Raw genomic sequence first — 17,712 nt, forward strand, 5'->3', positions numbered from 1 at the left:
CATATTTTGACAGTACCTTGCTGATACAATACAGGAAAGGTCCGTCAGATTACTCAAATGTCATTTAAGTGGGCATTCTTCGTATGGGGTTTAAAACACGTTTGAAATTGATTCTTTCTTAAGATTTATTTCATTTTATCCTTGTTGTAAAGAAATGAGCATTATTCTCGTAAAATATGCCGCCGAAATCCATCGGATGGCCTAAGAATATATGCCATCGCCCTCGCCTACTTACCAAATAGTTTCTCCACGTCGCAACAGACGACTTTCAGATTCTGAAGTACTTCCTCGAGGTCCGGACCAGACCCATGTCACGGCGACTGTTTCCTGAAGCCGCCGCCGATGATGATGGCGCTACTGTTAATGATATGATCTTAAGCTCCGTTCATTGTGCCGCATAGGCTGTTGCACATTTTTTTCGCGTGAAAAGTTTTAATGGATACATATCAATATGGATATTGAATTTATGATCCAGAACGTGTTGAAACATGTCTGGACATATCTATTTATGTCCTGCACAACATCTAGAGAACGAACGAAACAAAAAAAACATTCTTCGCTTTTTAGATTTCTACACACCACTTGCAGCAACAGCTGATCTTGCATGAACGAAGCTTATTCGGCTGTTTCGAAGGCACTGACAGCCTTTTGACGTAAAATCGAGCCAGAGAGCCAGAGAAAATTGGCTTCAAGCAAAATGTATGGGAACGACGTTCGTGACATGGATGTGGTCCGGACCCGTTTTTGAAATAAATTTCTTCCCGGCCAATCTTCACGCACACTAAACAAAATTACAACAAACTTTTTTTTCTCATTTTTACAGCCGCACTACGTATCAGTCGATGACAGATACCGAATATTCAGCAATGGGACACCCGAAACAATGTTCAATTCTGAGAGATGGCGCTGTAGTGTTAGTGGTAGTAAAATCGAAATTTCTTCGAGCATTTTGCTTATTGACCAAAAAAACTGCTACTAGTTACCTTGTTTTTATATTATTCTATCTTTCTAGTAGTTACTTTTACTATATGCAACCTATTTTTATAAAAAAAAATGATTTTCTTATACAACTCCGTTAACTCAATATAGTAGTACAGTAAAATTAAGTTTTTTGATAAAAATAGATTAGATATAGTAAAAAAAGTACTAGGAAGTTAGAATATTATAAAAATAGAGTATCTAATAGCAGTTTTCCGGTCATTAAGCAAAATGCTCGTTGAAATTTCGATTCTACTACCACTACCGCTGCAGCGCCATCTCTTAGAATTGAACATTGTTTCGGGTGTCCTATTATGCAAGAATGCTGAATGTCAGTAAAGCGAAAGGAGCTGCTGAATTTTCAGTACAATACTAGATTGCTGAAAATTTCAATATATGGTTTTTATTCTCAGGTTTTTATTGTTGAAATTCAGTAAAGATTACTGAATTTGGCCGTCGGGAATTTGGTGTGTACGGAACCACGTGTGATAGTGGAGGTGAAAACTAAAACGATGCTGTTAAAGATAAGTATAGTGCACATGTGGGAGGTAGTTTAAAAGTGATCTTTTTGTTACTTCCAAAATTGTGCTTCATACATAGAAAGTGCTCCCAGCTGGTCTCGAGGTACGATGCTGGCCTAACAAGCCAGTCGTCATAGGTTCGAGTCTCGGCTCGGGAGAGACTGTTAGTGTCAGTAGGATCGTGGCGCTAGCCCCGCAATTGTCCTGTACACTCAACAGTTAGCTGCGAAGTTTGTGTATAATAAACAGAAGGTCGAATTCCGATACGGAATGTAGCACCAAGGCTTTGCTTTTTCTTTAATTATTTATAAGTATATTAAACAGAACTTAATTGAAGGCGTTTTTTGTTTGTACTTATATACAATAAAACGCAAATACCTGCAAAACTAAACAAAATCAACGGCGGCAGTTTGAGATATGTATGTTTTAATCATTTCAAAGACTTCTGAAAACGTTACTGCAAAAAACGGTTCATCAATCCACTGTGTGATGTAGCGGTTACTACTATCGCTATGTTATTTTAATTCAAAACAAATTTGGAAAAGCTAAGAATTTCTCTAAATAAATTTTGTTCCAATGTTAAAATTCCATATCAAATCATCAAACCAAAAACAAAACCTTGTGTGAAAAGAAATCAACGAAATAGCATTTATTAATTGATCACAGAAGTTTAGCTCGATAACAAATGTGCATTGACCCCCCTGACCAGTAAGGCAACTGTCAGTTCAATTTGCAAACAACAAAATGTGCTAAAATAATTGACCGAACAGGTTGTCCACCTCTACTCACTTTCTACGAAGACCATGTTGCACCTACCTTATGACAGCTGTTCTAGGTGTCCAACCCAACTGTCTGCTGAATCTGACAGCGACCGAAGACAAACGGCGAAAGCGCCACCCACAGCACACTACGGCACGACTTGGGCCACAGATTGTTTACAGCAAATGAAAATTGCAATTCCCACCGGCATCACAGAAACACTGACAGACACAGAGAGCAATGCTCTTCACCGTCACGGCAGTGACCGCCAATCGAAAGTCATATGACATCGTCATAAAAGCATTAATGATTCATCATTGCCATCACATTAACACTCTTCCAACACCATCGAGGAGTCATCACATCACTATCCGCACAATCGCTCGCATGAATGGTGCTTCACCAGGATCGAACCAACCCTCTGTTCCTATATGTGTGTAACGTTAGCGAACCGTCAAGCTGTTTCACTGCACCATCGGAACATTACACGTGTCCCTTACGTGCTTTTGTCGCTTAACTGGCTCGATTCTAGCAACTAACACTACCGGTATCGATAATATGAAGAAAGTTTTTTATATTTATTTCACGTACCTATAACGGGTGTCGAATTGTATGTGGCTGTTCACTTCACCATTGCGGTACAAAAATAATCGTTTCACCTAATATTATTTTTCTGCATCTTCACTGCAATCACATTGCCAGACGTGCTGATCCGCATTGCTCCAGTAATTCTTGTTTGACAAAAATAAGTTACTATTTCCGTCGTATCAGTCTGCAAAAAAGCAAAGAAAAGAAAATATCCTTAGAGAGCGGCGAAAAGTGACGTGGCTTTGAAACCATTCTGGCGGCAATAGCAATTTTCCTGCGGTTGGCTTGTGTCCTTACATTTCTGCTCCCACTCCCACTCTTAGATCTAGGTATAGGCAAGGCACATACAACACACACGGCTTTCCACTGCGGCATCGAGCGAAAATACATCCGCTCCGACAAGTACGTGTACAACGTGCATCTATTTTAAAACGTTCGTAATAGCTAGGGTGAAGTTTTATTTTTTAGCCTCTAGAGTTACAACGTTAGTTAGTTAGGAATGCTATACAAGAGCCGATAATGTAATGCCCATAGAAAAGAGAAACTTTGTAAAGGGAAACGGAACACATTAAAAAGGTGAACCAATCTGTTCCACAGCTTCCCCGGGACGTTTTGCTAGTCATGTAGAACTAATAGCTTGTCTTTTTCGAATCGTAGACAGGACACCAGTACCGACAACGCCGTGGTTACCCTCCGGCGTATAATAACGATCATTCCACATAGCAGAGCCTAACGTTCGCAAATGGTAGCACTTGGCACAAACGACGTTACGAGCGGTGGCGGAAGGATATTGCACTTCACCTTTCGCTTCTACCCTGTTGAATCATTATTGCATTATTCAATCATGCACAAACACCTGCAACTTGAAGAAAGTAAGTTACAACAACCGAGGCACGGGAAAAATTGTCCTGAATAGAAATTGGAAAAAGCCAAACAATGGACCCGGATGAATGCGGTCAACGATGGTTTGTAGTGTGGGCTATATTACCTACAGGAAAAGCGACTGCAGTTGAATGTGGCTCGCAGGGAAAAAGCTATTATTTCTACTCGGCAATTTAGGCGAGCCACAAACTAAGGCAGACCTCTACAGCGCAGCGTGTCTTGACTTCACAACCAGAGGCTGATGTTCGGTTTAATAATCTAACAGCCTAAGCTCTCGAGTTCGATCTTATTGCCCGGAGAAGATTCATGGTGTCAGCGAAATCGAAATTGAATGCCACAGCCGTGCGCAGGATGGTGCAAGGTCTGTTGCAGAATGGATTTTTAGATTTGAATTTTCAGAGTTAACTGTTTAATACAAATGGTTCAACCATAGTTTCGTGTATAAAGTTCTGGAGAAGATGCAATCACATAAACTAATATTCTAAGCAATATTTTGATATTGGCCGTATGTTGCTGAAAACTGGCGCGAACATATTTGATTATGACTTGTTTTCAACTGGAATACTTTTTTCTGAAGGTTAAACATGGTTTAAGTACGTCTCATTACAGCCGCATAAACTGAACTTGAAACTTCAGACGCGATTAAATCGAAATGGTGTTTTTCTTCGAAAATACCGTGATTATGGTTCTCTGAAAAACAGCTTAAGAGATGCCGGCCATCTAGTTTTCAGTGTGAAAATTGTGCCTTATTCCCACTGTAGAGGTAGCACAGACAATATCAAACATCTCTGGTCGCAGTGATGTGTCCACACAGAGAAAAAAAAACTTTCTCAAAAAGTTTTGTGCTAAAATTAAAAGTAAAACTTTTGTTTCCTCGATTGCAACTTGTTTGCTTCGCAAAGCGTTTGTTCCATTCCAAGTATTGCTGTATTTTATGTACAAATTAAAATTAGGCAGCAGTTCTACTCCTCATTTGCACAACATTTCACAAATATTAAATGCACCTCATTCAAAGTGCAGTTTTAACTTCATCCACATGTTTGTCAGCACGAACAAAATTTTGTTGTCCTCCAGCCGCATGGCTGCAATATGCAACACTGGGAAAAAGCGATGGTGTTATTTTTTCGCTCCCATGCACTTTTCGTGTTCCTTATGGGTCCTATAACAACTGTGTAACTTTTCAGATCGATCGGTGAAATGCCCGATTTCTGCCCGATTTTTAAAGCTTTCATGCGATTTTATATGGGAAAAACCACTTTTTCAAAACTTTTTCTATAGAGATGTCCAGGTGGCTCCTAAAAATATATTAATACATGATATTTATAGGAAATTTTTCTGGGAAAAACTCTTCTGAAGACCGTAAGGCGCTACCTTGCTTGTGAAAAAAAGATATTCACCCCAGACTGATTGAATATCTGACGAACGGCTCATCATTGAATTTTACTAGTAATACTGCTGCAGCATGCTGTTGTTGCAAATTCAACCCTGTGATGGGAAATGATATCGCTTAAATTTATCTTGGAGGCGAAGATACTATGAGCAAAAATCACACCTTGAAAATTAATTCCACACGAAATTATTTCTTATACTTAAGCAACTTTGCAATAGCAGCATGCTGTAGCAGTGTTGCTGGAAAATTTCAATGTTGAGCCGTCCGTCAGACATTCAATCAGTTTGGGGTGAATAGCTGTTTCTACAATCATCGTAGCGCCTTACGGTCTTCAGAAGAGTTTTTCCCAGGAAAATTTCCTACAAATATCATGAATTAATATTTTTTTGAGAGCCAACTTGACATCTCTAAAGAATAAGTATTGAAAATGTGGATTTTTCCACATAATATCGTATGGAAATTTAAAAAATCGGGCGCAAATCGGGCGTTTCACCGACCGATCTGAAACGTTACACAGTTGTTATGGGACCCATAAGGAACACGAAAAGTGCATGGAAGCTAACATTTATTTTTTGTCCCACCCTAATGCAACACGCTACAACCCAATGAACTATTGCGTAGCTGAAAGTATATTGCAGCTTCTGCCATCTGCGTCCATTCGTCAGAAAAAGGAAAAAAAAAAAACCATTGGAGTTCCAAGCAGCAAAAATACGGCTTAAATTGTTGTGTGTGTGAGAGTATCATCGATCGTTGCCAAACTGAAATGCGAAACATTGCGTCTAGCGAAACTCGGAAAATGCAAAACCTAACAAAAAGAAAGAACCAATTCCAAAACGCGTGTGGTCTTTTACCACGTCTCACAGAAATAGATCTCTGTGGGCTATAAAAGATCCTGCTTCTGCTCATATAAATCATTTTACTATAGGATGGTCCACCTAATCCACTCGATTGTTTCTCATTTCTCTATGCTTGTCTTCTGTAGTTTTTATTGAAAAAAAAAATAGCTTTTTATCAATATCAATACTTTAACAATGGCTGCGACATAGTGGAATTGGTCGCTGGCCTTACAAGGCCTGCACCATCGAAAAAATAACAGCAACGAACGCAATAACGTTAATTACGAACCGGAACAATCGGTTAGAAACTAGGCAACGGAACGGACTAACATGATATCTCAAGTTGGACAGGAGAAGGAGTATAGACCGATTCATTGCACAGCAACTGACGACTGTAAATGGCCTCAGACTAATGGACTTTGCCACCTCCTAGAACATGGCCATGAGTAGCACCTTCTTCCAGCATGATCTTCACTATAGATTCGCCTGTAGATCACTAAACAGAACAGAAACACAAATCGACCACGTTTTGATAGATGGTCGGTACTTTTCGGACATTTTCCACGTCAGCGCATATTGAGACGCTAGTGATGGGACCCTGAAAAAATAATCTTATTCTGGCACTCAATTGATGCATGAATTTTAAATCATTTAAAATGCAAGTTTTTGTTGAAAATTTATTAATAAGTGATCATCACGGTGTTAACACATCGATACATAACAAATACCAGAATTCAGTTTTCAGAAAAGCGAGGACGAATTTGCACTATTTTAAAAAAAAGAAGGCAATGTCACTGAAAGCGAGGAATCAAGTTGACGCAGACTATCTCTCTAGGGTTAAGATACGCCAAAAACTAACTGTTGTAAATATCTTTAAAATGCGGCACGATCCCATCGGTCTGGAAAGAGTCATTTTTGATACCTACTTTCAAAAGTGGTAAAAAATCAGATGTTAAAAAATATCGCGGAGTTGCTATAATTTCGTGCATTCCTAAATTATTCGAGGCTACAATCAATACCTAAACGTATATTTTCACAAGCCAAAAAATCGATTTCCTACAAACAACACGGTTTCGTTAAAGATCGGTCAACGACCACAAATTTGTTAAATTTTGTAAATTTTACTATTCACGCGGATAAAGGTAACCCAGTTGAAGCATTATATACTAAATTTAGTAAGGCAGTCGATAGAGTTAACATCCCTCACCTGCTCTTCAAATTATCTTAGATAGGGTTAATTCCGGGACTTTTGAAATGGATTCAGTCATACTTAGACTGACCAGATGTACCGTTTTAAACGGGACAGTACCGTTTTTCCAACCATTCTTAACCGTCCGTAACCGTATTATTAACCGTGTTATTAATTTTAATAAATTAAATAGAAATAAATTAATAAAGAGATCAAGAATTGCTCAAAGATCAATTTTTGTAAAAACCGTTTAACCGATTTGTGCACGAGGGGTCCATCAATATGAACTAACCAAAGTGGTTTCCTCATTTTTCCACTATTTTCAATCATTTAAACACAAAAATATCGTTTTTCAAAGACCGCATGTCACCAGTGGGACGGTTTCAGCGAGAATTGCTCACTGTGAAAATTTTGCGCATTCCTGACAGTACCATGCCACTGAAAACGACCTCTTCACACGCGAACGGTATTATTATTATTATTATTAATTTTATTGAAGACACTTTACACATATTGTGTGCATTCGTGTCTGTCACGCAAACGGTATGTGGTCTGCAAAATCACAAATTACACGACAAAAAACCAAAATACACTTATCTACGTAAAATTTCATTAAACGCCAATGAAGTATTGTACAGAATGCGGCAGAATTACCAAAGCAATGATAAATTATTTGTATGCTGTATCTAAAAAATATTTGTAAATACTAATTTTTCCGTTTCCCGTTTTCGCCCCGAATAAATCTGGTCAGCCTAGTCATACTTGACTGATAGAACACAAAAAGTAAGGTTCAAAAGTAGCTTATAGCACATGTAACATCCGGCATGCCACAAGGCTCTATTCTAGGTCCACTGCTATTTATCTTATTTGTAAACGATGTAGAACATATTTTAAGCAAATTGAATGTTTTAATATACGCAGACGACATGAAACTTTTTCTTAAAATACGTAAAGATTCTGAGCTTGAGGTATTTCAACGTGAAGTTGATAATTTTCACACATGGTGCATAAGGAGCTGGTTGGAACTCTATGTGAAAAAATTTTATTTTATTTCTTTCACCAGGAAACATAAAATAATACATAGGGCGATCACTATAGACATGAAAACAGTTAAAAGAAGCAGTCAAGGTAGAGATCAAGGAGTCACACTCGACTCTAAATTATTTTTTTTAATCATTATAATAATGCTTGCTGGTAATGCTTTACGAAAGCAAGATTGGACCATTCTACCTTTACTTCCCTATGAGGCAACGTGCATGTTAATAAATCTAAATGAACTTAAAAAGCGACGAGAAATCGTAATGATGGCTTTTATAAACGATATAATTGCACAAAGAGTAAATAGCACATCAATTCTAACGAATTTGTACTATTATGCTCCCACTCGTTCTCTAAGAAATAGAAACTTTTTAAGTTTTAAAGTAGGCAATGCAATTAGCATCCTCGAAAAAATCACAAAGGGTTATCACTCCTTAATTTATCTCAGTACCTATATTCATCTCATCACGCCTATTTGATCAATTTATCGTCTAGTTTTACTATATTTTCAACGTTAAACTTTCAGCCACTTGACAAAATCGAGAAGCAAATAGATTTACTTTCAAAAATTTGTAGAAATTTTACGGTAAATTGGACAAATGAGAGAAATAAAATGAATAAAGGTGCACCTAGCTGTTGAGATGAATAATGGAACGATACCCTACATTGCCTACTTTATAACCTAAAATGTAAGTAATAGGACAAAAAATGTAATTAGTTCATGAAGTAATAGAAACTTGTGTTATATCAGTAATCAAAGAACAAACTATGGCCAAAATGAACCTCTTAAAAGAATGATGTCATGTTATAACAAACATTGTGAATTAATCGATATAACAATGAATAAAACTTCACTTAAGAAAATATGTTTTTCAAGATTAGCCAGTTAAGCACGAATTGTAAACAATATGGTCTACTTGTGATGGTTGACAAATATAATATAATATAATCATATACAGTATCGTCGCCCCCACAGTATTATCTCGCGTGACTAAAGCAACACGACGTCGCAGCACAGTATGCGTCATCGCTCAAAATTGCGCTGCCAAAAGAGAGTGAGCTTGAAGAAGTCCCTCTAAAGAATCGCTGGAACGCCGTTAAAACAGCTATCAGCAGTGCTGTGGAGGAAGTCCCGGAACAAGTGCAACCGAATCGACGTAACGAGAGGTGTAACGAAGAATGTCCGCAGAAATTGAGCCAGAAGAACGCACCGCGAGCAACAATGCTGCGTGGAGTTACCCGTCAGAATGTGGATCGATATTGATTGAAACGGAAGCAGCTAGTCCAATTGTTGAGGAAAAAAGCGCCACAAGGAATACGTGAAATGCAAGAAACTCACCCGTACTCACAGAACACGAATAATCGAAAGGTGGAAGCAGTGCTACTATGAACAGCTGAACGGAGTCCAAGCAAAAGAGCACAACAGAAACAGAGGAGACGTGGTCGGTGCAACGAACGCCCAACAATAAGCGAAGTTAAGCATGCGATCCGGTAGCTTAGGAACAACAAAGCGGCCGGAAAGACGGCATCGGAGCGGAAGTTACAAAAATGGGTCCCGAAAAATTTATCAGCTCGCTGCATCGAGTGCACGTAAGCAACAATTTATTTATTTATAAACAATCTTTGACCGTCGCGCTACCGCGTGTATCTAATCTTTTCTCGACAATTCGTACTCGCCGCGTAACAATTTTAAACAGTGCTATGGAAAAGTGTGGCATAACCAACTGTTCTTCGACCGACAACCGTTTCCTGTGAAAATGCGAAGGAATATGCAAAAGGCACTTCCACGCTGCCTGCGTAGGAACCCGTAGAAACCAAGAAGAACTACTGCGTTCATTTATGCTGCCCTTATGCATAGAATGCCAGGAACAGCTCATGGACCAACTCCAACTGAAGAAGCTCATCCAGCACCAGAAAATTTTAACAGAAAGTATTGAATCACAAATCAAATCAAATCATTCAATAATCAGTCAACTTCCTAAACTGACTGTAACGCACGACACACTGGACAGTATCAATACACTGCTTTCTGAATTGAAGACGGAAATTAAAAAAGTAAATATCAACACAAACAATGCGTCGGCAAAAACCATAAATCGCATTTCGACGCTGTTCGGCGAACTTGGCCATGACTCCATATCGGACATATCGGACATTAGCAAAGAAAATCGGCAGCACACAAAGAACATACAACAGCACCTGGAAAAAGCATTTACTAATATAGAATCAAAAATTGACAATATGGAACACCAATTAGAAGCTATACAAAATAAGAAAACAAACTGCAGTACAACGGCGCAGGAACTAATCAATGAATTAAAAGCGCTCAAAGAATCGAATTCACTCCAGCCAAAAACAGACAATCATCCCAGTCTGGCTGAAGAACTTCGCCTTTCATTGCCACTTCCAGAATCGGACTCAGAAGAACACCGTACTCCAAATTTCACATCAGGCTGGCGCCTAATTGGCAATAAAAAAGTATGGAAACGCGACTGGACTGAATATGACGCCAGACAGCGTAAAAGACGCATGCAGGAAAAGCAAGCAGAAAAGGCCGCTCGTAAACGTATGCAGCGACGCAAACGTCAGCAGGAAAACTCAAACCCTATCAGCATAAGTAACAACACCTTTAACACGGAATAAACCATTTCGCCTGCAACTCAAAGAAAACTCAAATTGCTGAAATGCCAAAACAACCACTACCCTCGGACAAAGACCTCCTGGCTGCTGCACGCGTTCAATTTGCCAAAGCATTTATTGCTGGCGAAGAACATATCTTTCCACCGGAACATGCTCATAAACATTCGTATGAATTATTTTTCAAAACTCTAGAATCTATTATGTCTAACATGAAACCAGAAGTAAAACTGCATGTCTATGGCGACATCGGCTGGTCGTCGAGATCGGGTAGACAAAACAGTTATCGGAGGATTGGGAAGAAGGAGTTATCTGCCTCATCTACAAAAAGAGCGACAAGTTAAACTGCGAAATCTATCGAGCAATCACAGTCCTGTGAATGCCGCCTACAAATTGTTATCCAAGCTCATCTTCCAACGCGTGTCACTATTAGCCAGCAGATTTATAGGTAATTTCCTGGCCGGCTTCATGGAAGGACGGTCTACGACTGACCAAATCATTACACTGCGGCGGATTCTCCAGAAATGCCGCGAGTTAAAAGTTACTACACACCATCTTTTCGTCGATTTTAAAGCCACATTCGACACAATAAACCGACAAGAGCTATGGGAAATTCTTGACGAAAATGGTTTTCCGGGGAAGCTGCCAAACCTTTCTTAGGTTATGATGGAGAATGTGGAGTGTTGTGTGATGATTTCGGGTAAAACGTCGAACTTCATAGAGTCCCACAGGTTATGGTCCTTTCTGCCTAATGTTCAACATAGCGCTAGAGGATGTTATGGGATTGAAGATTAATACGTCTAAAACAAAATATATGATTGTAGGCGGATCCGAGGGTACGATTAGGCAATACGGTAACAATCGACGAGGATGAGTTCGTGGTAGTCGTGGGAACTGAGAGCAACGGACATTTGAGAAGGTAAGTACTAGTTTTAAAAGAATTCTCAGAAAAACTTTTTTTCCCATGAAGGTACCAATTTGAAATACTAGCTCAGCTCGTCAATGCTCATGCTCATGATCTTAATAATTTTGAAATGTTCAGAAGAGTTTTAGGCAACTGAATATCTGTCTGCAATACCCAATTAAAAAAATTCAAGATGACAATTTTGCAAAACTTTCACCAGATTTTGAGATTTTAGTTGTGGACACTTTGGAAAATTTCACAGATAACAGTTTGATTCCCAAAATTTGAAAGACATTTTCTTAACACATGGTTTATCATAACGGCATTTGATTTTCATAACAAAATATCCACAAAAGTATGTATTTGTCATGACCAAGGATTTGAACCTCTTTGACAGCGCTCTGATGCCAATCTAAATCAATCACTGACGGAATATCGGTACGCCATTAAGGTTATTACAGGCTGGATAATGCGATGGATGTCACCAGGCAGAACCGGTGTGCGATAAAGCGAACGATTAGCGTTGACCTTCATTTTCTCTATCAGATACCCCCCGGCTGCCAGCTGCTGCTAAGCTGAAAACTATTAAATTTTGCCTCCTGCCAAGCGCATAATGGCAATTAGCTTTGCTGCATATCGCGCTCGCTCGGAACGATGTTTGATGAACACAAGCAGCGTTTAATATTTATGACCTACTCTGGAAAAGCTGCAGATATGTATTTTGTAGGTTTCAGAGATAGGTTACTGATGATTATACACCTCCGAGGATATCAGTTTCCTTGTGCAACTTCTATTATATAGACAGACGTAATCCTTAGAGCATCGCCGCAGATATTATTAAATAAATAAACCCGTCCCAACTTTGATTTTTTCTTTTTAATATCGCAGCTCAAATGATAAAATAAAAGCTAAATACCAAAATATGTCAACCCACATCGTATTATATCAACGAAATATGTTTTAGCAAATATCTTAAATACCAATATAGTTCACTTACGTGAAATTATGAAGACAAATTGAAAATGACAGAAGCGTTAGTCACCTTTTCGACCGCTAGGTGCGCCACTTCTGATTTTGTTCTACACGACATGCGAAATAGAGTAACTTTTGACAATAATATTACCCTAATGGGTACACTGAAAAAAATGCTCATTTTATTGTGAAGTGGACTCGGCCGAATATTTTATAATAGTAAACTTCGTCAATGTATGAGGCAATCCATGCATGGGTGGTGTTCCACGGTTTGTACGCTTGTCGACCTCCGACAATATTTTGAGTTGTAAAATAGCGACTTCCGTTGACTGGAAAACTGCCGAAAATGACCAAATACCACCTAATATGGGTGTTTTTTTTTTTTTTTAACCGGAATGACGCTCAGAGGCCAGAAATTGTCGCCAAATGCCAGTTTGAAACCCAACATGGCGACTTCCGGTTTCTGAAAAACAGCGGCGAATGACCAAATATGGGTATTTCCGCGATTGTTATGATGCACTGAAGCCACAAATCGACCTCAGACAGCATTTTGAGTTGTAAAATTGCGACTTTTAGTGACTGGAAAACTGTCGAAAATTACCCAAAAACAACCAAATATGGGTGTTTCTTTAACCAGAATGATGCTCAGAGGCCAGAAATTGTCTCCAAATGCCGTTTTGAAATCCAATATGGCGACTTCCGGTTCCTAAACAACAGTGGCAAAAGACCAAATAACACTCATTATGGGTATTTCCGGGATTGTTATGATGCACTAAAGCTACAAATCGACCTTAGACAACATTATGAATTGTAAAATGATGACTTCCGGTGAATGGGAAACTGCCGATTAAACGATGATTGCATCACATTCGTTTCGTTTCCATCACTGCTTGGGATTAGTTTACATTTACACGTCGTGGCCTGATTATTTGAATATTTCTTCTTCGTGCCTCGATAAGCTACATCTATTATATTATCAATATTTAACTCCCGGATAACGCCATTTTACATACAAACAATATACGCACGAAATCTACAACATATTTTTTTCTGTGAAAGTATGAAATTGAGTCAACTAAATCTAAAATTGAGTAAACTCAGTTTCGTGTGTGAGAATGTCACACGCTCACAGAAATTCAACAACAATGCACAGTGGTACAGTAAGGCAATGTAGGCGGACATGAGTTTTTCGATGCGATTTTGTGGGTTTAGAGTAAAATTTTTTTTCTAAGAACTTGTTTCTTATATTTAGTCTACTTTTTTTGTGCAAATGAAAATTAGGGTGTTCCTGAAATCGACTAAATAAAAAAAACTAACTTTTTTATTTGCAGAAATGAATGTATACATTCATCGGCACAGTTGTTGATCAACTAATTTTAAGCAACTTTCGGTATTTCTTCACAATATTTATACAATATTTGTTCTTTCAAATGATACCAAAAAATATTATCTATGTTTGCCCTAAACGGAGACATTAATATTTTAAAAGGGCCTATTTTTAAAATAGAAATAGTGAAAACTCTTCATCTGTACAATATATCGACAATGTTTTTTCGTCAAAATTGGCGTATTTTTGATTAAAGTTACCGAAGAAAACTTTGTTTTTAAATTTGAATTGAAAAAAATAGAGCGAAAAGACTGTTTTTGAAAGCCAAATTTAATGTCTACAAAAAAGTTACTTAGAATTTGTTGATCTACAAGTTTGCCAAAGAATGTTTACAATTATTTATGCAAATAAAAACCAGCTAGTTTGTTTTTATTTCGTTGATTTCAGGACCACCCTAATTTTCATTTGCACATAAATAGAAGACTATGTATAAAAAACAACTTTTTACAAAAACTATGGCTTTAAACCGCAAACCAAAATCGCAACGAAAAGCTTATGTCCGCCTAAAATGCCTTACTGTACCACTGTGCAATGAGTTTAGTTACCTTTTTCACCACAAGAGGGGGTGTTCCCTGTCTGTCTTCACGGAAATATATGGAAAATTCGAGAGTGAACTATATTGTTATTTTAAGATATTTGGTTTTAGGCAAACGAATCGTAAAGCTGTCTTGTCCCACAGCTGACGGAGCATTCAATTTCAGCTTCCAGACAAAAACTACTTCTATTAATTTCACTCGCCATCCCTTGTCAATAGCTGCAATTTATTAAGTTGCCAGCTGTCATCTTTTAGTTATTTGATGTACACATCAAAGCTGATAAAAGTACAATCATACCTCGATATAAGGCAACCTTTTTTTTCGTTACGTTATATCGAAGCACAAAAAAAATTTTATTTTCATTGATGCAAAATTTTTTATGGTTACTCAAATGTGCGTAAAAACTTATTTCCCTTCACCTATCAGTATATATAAACCTATCTTATGCCCCTTTAAGATAATTTTCGTAGACAAACATAATCAGTCACGAAACACTGAAAAAAATATGTAAAATTTACCCCATTTCACTACTTGTACTTATTAGTTTTAAAACTTACAAAAAACGTTATACACCCCAAAAATTATTGCTGTACTTTAATTTAGAGATATAAAAAAAAGTTACATTATATCGCGGTTGCCTTATATCGAGGTATGACTGTAGTAATTTTTAATATAGAACTTCTGGGTTCGAACTAATTTTTGCTCAATTTCTAATTATTCAATTAATATGATTCATATGACTTGTAAAATGTATTGCATCTACATAGACTTAATTAAATAATGGAATTCATGACAATCATTGAGTTAATGAAAAACGCAGTTTGCATTGAATTCAAAGAATTCATGCAATTAGTAGCTTTTTTTAACTTAACCAATAGAATATATAGAATTAATAGAGATCATGGATACATAGAATTCATAGAATTAATATAATTCATAGAATTCATAGAATTTATAGAATTCATAGAATTCACAGAATTCATAGAATTCATAGAATTCATAGAATTCATAGAATTCATAGAATTCATAGAATTCATAGAATTCATAGAGTTCATAGAATTCATAGAATTCATAGAATTCATAGAATTCATATAATTCATAGAATTCATAGAATTCATAGAATTCATAGAATTCATAGAATTCAAAGAATCCATAGAACCCTTAGAATTCATAGTATTCATAGAATTCATAGAATTCAAAGAATTTATAGAGTTCATATAAATCAAATAACTCATGGAATTCATAGCATTCATTTTTTCTTAAGATATCGTCATGTTTATTAAATTATTACAGGTCGGACTCGATTATCCGGAACATCAAAATAAAATTTCATTCCGGATAATCAAGTTTTCCGGATAATCGAATCTTACAAAATATATTGATAGGGTTACCGCTCCCATATTCATCTCAGTACCTATATTCTTCTCATCACGCCTTTTTAATCAATTTATCGTCAAATTTCACCATATTTTCAACGTAAAACTTTTAGCTACTTGAGAAAATCGAGAAGCAAATTGATTTACTTTCAAAAAACGAACAGAAAATGAATATTCCTTTTCTTTATGTTACTTGTCTAATGCAGTGGCGTAACCAGAAGTTATTTCTGAGGCGAAAAGGGGCTAAAATCGAGTCCGACCTGTATTTACAAAAACATTTCGAGTGCGAACTTTAGATCATTTGTATCTATCGCGTTACGATTACTTACAACATAATTTATATAATTCATATAATTTACAGAATGCATAGGATTCATAGAATTTATAGAATTCATACAATTTATAGAATTCATATAGTTCATAGGATTCACAAAATTTCTAAAATTCATAGAATTTATAGAATTTAAAGAATTCATAGAAATCATAGAATTCATAAATTCATAGAACTCATAGAATTCATGGAATTAATGGAATTCATAGAATTCATAGAGTTCATAGAATTCATAGAATTTATAGAATTCATAGAATTCATAGAATTCAAAGAATTCATAGAATTCATAGAATTCATAGAAATCATAGAATTCATAGAATTCATAGAATTCATAGAATTCAAAGAATTCATAGAATTCATAGAATTCATAGAATTCATAGAATTCATAGAATTCATAGAATTCATAGAATTCATAGAATTCATAGAATTCATAGAATTCATAGAATTCATAGAATTCATAGAATTCATAGAGTTCATAGAATTCATAGAATTCATAAAATTCATAGAATTCATAGAATTCATAGAATTCATAAAATTCATAGAATTTATAGAATTCATAGAATACATAGAATTCATAGAATTCATAGAATTCATAGAATTCATAGAATTCATAGAATTCATAGAATTCATAGAATTCATAGAATTCATAGAATTCATAGAATTCATAGAATTCATAGAATTCATAGAATTCATAGAATTCATAGAATTCATAGAATTCATAGAATCCATAGAATTCATAGAATCCATAGAATTCATAGAATCATAGAATTCATAGAATTCATAGAATTCATAGAATTCATAGAATTCTTAGAATTCTTAGAATTCATAGAATTCATAGAATTCATAGAATTCATAGAATTCATAGAATCCATAGAATTCATAGAATTCATAGAATTCATAGAATTCATAGAATCCATAGAATTCATAGAATCCATAGAATTCATAGAATCATAGAATTCATAGAATTCATAGAATTCATAGAATTCATAGAATTCATAGAATTCATAGAATTCATAGAATTCATAGAATTCATAGAATTCATAGAATTCATAAAATTCATAGAATTCATAGAATTCATAGAATTCATAGAATTCATAGAATTCATAGAATTCATAGAATTCATAAAATTCATAGAAATCACAGAATTCATAGAATTCATAGGATTCATATAATTCATAAAATTAATAAACATTTATAATACAAATCAAGTAGCTCGTAGAAATAATAGAATTGATTGAATTGCTAGAATGCATGGAATACAATAAATTTGTAGATTTCATAGAACCTAATAATTCATGATATATTTTTAATTCGTAAAAACCTAGAATCAATTCAACGAATAAGAAACTCGCACAAAGTTCAGGAATGAATAAATTTCCAGATTTCAT

The 17,712-nt window shown here is 36.2% G+C and overlaps 1 protein-coding gene across 1 annotated transcript in view; it reads right to left on the reverse strand.

The window, feature by feature from the left end:
• Window positions 1-17,712, reverse strand: part of LOC129727187 (uncharacterized) — a 280,609-nt gene that overhangs the window by 261,503 nt on the left and 1,394 nt on the right. The window contains exon 2 of the mRNA XM_055684744.1: window positions 2,316-3,030. The gene's annotated coding sequence lies outside the window, so the exon portion shown is untranslated. The remainder of the gene's footprint in view (window positions 1-2,315; window positions 3,031-17,712) is intronic.

The sequence above is a fragment of the Wyeomyia smithii genome, chromosome 3, assembly GCF_029784165.1.
Source record: "Wyeomyia smithii strain HCP4-BCI-WySm-NY-G18 chromosome 3, ASM2978416v1, whole genome shotgun sequence".
Taxonomy (NCBI): Eukaryota; Metazoa; Arthropoda; class Insecta; order Diptera; family Culicidae; genus Wyeomyia; species Wyeomyia smithii.